General features: G+C 40.2%; 1 protein-coding gene across 1 annotated transcript in view; it reads right to left on the bottom strand.

Annotated features, from left to right (window-relative positions):
• Window positions 1–5,000, bottom strand: part of ApepP (Aminopeptidase P) — a 215,919-nt gene that overhangs the window by 94,818 nt on the left and 116,101 nt on the right. The window lies entirely within an intron of this gene.

Genomic DNA, 5,000 nt, shown 5'->3' with positions numbered 1-5,000 from the left:
GACTAGTAGGAAGAGAAGGAGGAGTAGGACGAAGAGGAACAGGAGGGGGAGGAAGAGGAGAAGAAGGAGGTGGAGGAAGGGAAGGAGAAGAAAAGGGGAGGAAAGGGAGATAGGGAGGAAAGGAGAAGAGAAGGTAAATCATGGAAAAGTGGGAGGAACGTGAAATGGGAGGTGGTAGGGGGCAGGGGGGGATGAGGGAAAACAAACAAATTTCTTTTCCAAAGGGTTCTCTCGCAACCGTTCTCGTGACAGGTGCGTTTGTCATGTGATTATCTTTATTCGCATGTCCCCCACCCCTTTGGTGCGGCCACGGTCCTTCGAGAGAAATAAAACTCTTTGACGTTTGTCAGAATAAAAGAGTTGGGTGACGTCACTGGGATGGGCTGCATTTGGAGTCTCTTCTTTCCCCGGTGTTCTATATATAATGACCCCGGGGGAGGATTCTGCAGAATCATTAGGGGCCGAGCCATTTCTATCACCCATTCATTACTACAAAACCACTCTTCCATATCATCTTAATTCTATGGAAAAAATTAAAGAGAGGTGGAAGTGTTGGGGAAAGAGAGAGTGAAGGCGGGAAGGAGAGAGAGAGAAGGAAGGTGGGAGGAAGGCAGAGAGGGAAGGAGGGAGGGAGGGAGGGAGGGTGTGTTGAAGAGAGAGAGAGGGAGGGAGGAAGGGAGGGAAGGAGAGAATAAGAAGGGAAAGAGGAAATGAGAGAAGCAGCGAAGGAGTCAAAGAGGTAGATAGGAAGATGGGAGTGAATAAGTATGAGGTAAAGAGGAACTTTATGAGTGTTTTAACTCATTAGTTTGAGTACATATTTTGCAGTTAGTATCAATTGATTTATTTTAGTTCAGAGTTGAAGTGAGAACTAAACGAAGGGTCAGTAGATTGAGACCAACGTGTAAGATTGTTTTAAGAAATTACTGAATAAATAAGGGAGGAAGGGACGGATAGGATGAGAGTAACATAAATAAACAAATAAATAAACATATGAAATAAAATTATATAAAAATAGATATATAAAAATAAATAGATAAATTAAAGGTAATGAAGAAAATGTGTATGATTCACCTTGGTCTTTGGATCTCGTGTTGGACTCGTGATCGACAGCTATTTCCCCCCCGGAAGAGAGCTCAGAGCTCGTATGACCGATCTATGGGTAATGCTTTGACTTTACACTCACACACACACCCAACTCACCGCCCACGAGAGTTGGAGTAACGACTCGAAGCGCAGCGATACTGAAATTGTTTTCAGCCCTGGGCAGGATTCGAACTCGGACCACCGTAATGACAGTTTGGGACTCTACCAACCTCGCCGTGTGTGTGTGTGTGTGTGTGTGTGTGTGTGTGTGTGTGTGTGTTTAACCAGTACGTGTTTTATGTGATGTAAATCTCATATGTATGTTTGTCGTTGTTGTCAGTTGTTCTTGGTTAGCTCTCAGTGCCATTGGGTATAAAACTGGATGTGTAAGCTTACAACTATGTGTATTTACTTAATTGCGATATACGAGATTAAAACTACATTCGTGAGTTACCGCCTCCATGTCTCCAGGGGAAAAAACTTGGCTTTCAGTTCATCAGTTCATCTATAAATTCTATATTGTCTTACTGGATTATTTCTTCCTCCAAATCATTCGGCAAATCTTCTGATTCTTGTTTACTCGTTTCTAGTTTCTTTGTGTTCTTATTTTTTTCTGTTGTTCCTTCTCCTTCTCCACTTTTCCCATGCTTTGTTGGTGTGGCATCTTCTCTAAATCGTGGCGTTTCTTTGACCCACCGAATCGTTACATTGTACATATCTATATGTATCATCTAAAGGTGTAGTGCTGCTGGAGCTTGCTGGTGCGTCACTCCGGCACCTTTGCGAAATTGTTAATTCACCTTATACCCTCTTTCCTCATCTGAACAATTTAATCACGATTTGTTTCCCACTGTAGGGATGATAGGGATGGCAGGTTTTTGTCAGGTCCACCAGAGCTTTGGCACCTATTAAATTGACACTGCGCCCTTAGTATCAGCCCATCAATACTTGCTTCAATTTGTTTCCCACTTCTTCCATTTCACTTCCCCGCAATTAGTCTTTTACTGAGATTATGTTTCTGTTTTTCTTCTTAAGATGAGTAGCCATGTACAGCAATATCACTTGGTATTCGAACTCATTCCATACTCTCGTCCTAGAGGAACTTACACTCTTCTGTTGCAAAACCTTTTTTACCACTTCCCAGGCTACTATTTTGATATTACTTCAGTCGCGCCTTCTTCCAGTTCCACAGCAATTACGTTCACATTTTTCTTTATTGCTATCATCATCTTTCTCCTCATTTGATCTCCTCTCTCTCATCCGAAAACTGTGTTACCCACTTTCCATTTATGTATCAACATTTCTATTTGGTTTAATCTCTACAAGAGATATCATATACCATCCAATCTGGAAGGCGCATGTCGACCCTATGCCCTGATAGATAAGGTAAACTTAGGAAGAAGCCAACAACTCCTACCTATATTAAGAAAAAGAAAGAAGAAAAAAATACACGCAATTTTGCAAGAAGCACATACTGGCTTGGAACAAACTGTGAACGACCTTGGAACGTCCAGGACCTTGATCTGGAAAAGAAAGAAAGAAAGAAAGAAAAAGTTTGCATCCTGGAATGTGAAGAGCATGTGCAGACCCGGAATTGAGAGATCAATGAGAGAAAGGTGGATAGATATGGGATGGAAATGGCTCCTCTGCAAGAAGTACGATGACCAGGATTTGACGAGCTTAATCAGGAAAGAGGGAATGATATCATATAGTCCAGTGGTTATCAAAACTGTGGAACGCAAGCACTTTCGCGGTCATATGCGATTTTCAGCTGTTTGGCAACTTGGCTGTTTTATCATTTAGTAAATTAATATTTTTAATTTTCTTATTGTGCATTTCTCGCACTGAAATTCAATGAATAAATTGTATTCTTTATTTCTAGTTCGTGTGTTTTCCTTATGAATGAATTGATATCTGATCGAAATGTATGTTCTTTTTTCTGGAAACAGGTGGTATGCGACGATGGTATGGGGGTTTCAGTGGTACATTCATAAAACCTTTGGGAACCACTGGTATAGTGGAAGGAAAGAGGGAAGACGGCGGTGGATGCTATCTAAGCAAGAACATTTTCACAGAAGTGGAAGAATTTGAAGATGTGAGCAGCAGCACTGCGAAATAAAGGACGAAAGCTGGATGGTTCAGTCACCTTAATATCAGCTCATGCACACAAAAATCATTGATGGGGACAAGAAAGACCAATGGTATTTCGAAGTCTAAGATGTTCTGCACAGAACATTTGGACGTGATTTGTAGTTAAAATATCAAAAGAAACATCACGTGAGGACGCTTGTTACAGTTTTATGAAGTCGTGGTACACATATCTGTGACTGACGAGTTAAACACCATATGAGGACGGAGCCTTTATTTGTACGACGTTTCGCTTATTACAGCTTTTCCAAGTACGTTTCAAGCGAAACGTCGTACAAATAAAGGCTCCGTCCTCATATGGTGTTTAATTCGTCAGTCTTGTCAGGAACTGCTACTTTCATAAAAATATCTGAGACTACGTACTTGGTAAAGCTGTAAAAAGCGAAACATAATAATAAACGCTCCGTGATCACATGTTTTTTTTATCCCGATAGATTTGTCTGTTACTCCCGATGACATAAATGTTGATAATACTAGGAAATACGAATGCTCAAGTGGGGGAAGATATAGTAACCTTCCATGGAACAACAAGCAAGCACAAATTACATTAGGATGATGGCATCACAATGGTTCCCATAGCAACAGAGAAAAGCTTGGTTATTGGAGGCAGAATATTCCTCTATGATGGGAATTATGAAGGTACATCTCTCGAAAGAAATAGCGTACGAGGAAGGAGACATTACAAGTAAGACGTTTTGCTTCTTACAGCTTTATTAAGGACATAGTCTCAGATGGGTGTACCACGACTATGAACTTAATAAAACGAAATATCGTACTGATAAAGTCTGAGTCCTCATATTACGTGTTTTTTAATAGACTTATTGGCAACCACCAATTACAAACACAAGGACACATGCCTGTATAGCCCCAGATGGCAACACCACAAACCAAATAGACCTTGATTTGGTAAAAAGAAAGTTTAGGCAACCTTTGATGAATATAAGAGCTTACGAAGATGCAGACTGTGATTCTGATAATTCTTTTATTGATTGTATAGGTGCGCGTGAAGCTGAACAAAAAGGGAACTCCAAACCACAAGAAAGGAGAGAACGCGTCTGGAGGAGCTTAGAGTCGAGAATAAACGAATACAATGTCAAATAGATGTAGAAAATGGATTCGGCATTTTGGAGGAACGAGATGAGGAACTGAACTGGAACCAAGTAAACGAGATGGAGAACGAAGCAAATCGATGAATCCCTGAGGAAGCCACCAAAGAAGTTCGAAAAAAAAAAAATCAATAAAGGTTGTGCAAAAGCAGCAGCAAAAAAAAAAAAAAAAAGGCAAGGGTTTAGTGTTTGGTGAATAAGAATAATGATGAGAAGAGGGACAGATATAGAGAGGCAAGAAGTAAAGCACGTAGAATTAATAGAAGGAAGCGTTACGATCAATAAATGAAATGAAAAAGGACATGAATCTAGATAAAGACTTCTAGAAGATGAAAATGGAAAATGCCTGATGGGTAGAACAGAGACTGAAAAAAGATGAATGAAGCATAAAAAAAAAAAAAAAAAAAAAAAAAAAAAAAAAATCACCGAACAGACCAGAACAGCAGTCTGGTGTAAAGAAGAAAAACGGTGATAGTGAACAGCTAGGACAGAAGGAACCACCAACAAAAGAAAAAAATCCCAGAAACCATCAGATCAGCAAAGCAGCAGCATCGAATGGAGCGAACCCAGAACTAATAAAGCATGATGGAGGCTAAATTTCACGAGAAATCAACCAAGATTGCGAAAGAAATGTGAGATGGCGAGATAATAGCAGGGGAA

Source organism: Oratosquilla oratoria, chromosome 42 (genome assembly GCF_046742065.1).
Source record: "Oratosquilla oratoria isolate Oo_2021 chromosome 42, ASM4674206v1, whole genome shotgun sequence".
NCBI lineage: Eukaryota > Metazoa > Arthropoda > Malacostraca > Stomatopoda > Squillidae > Oratosquilla > Oratosquilla oratoria.
Note: the sequence above shows the minus strand (reverse complement) of the source record. Positions and strands in the feature narration are given on the sequence as shown.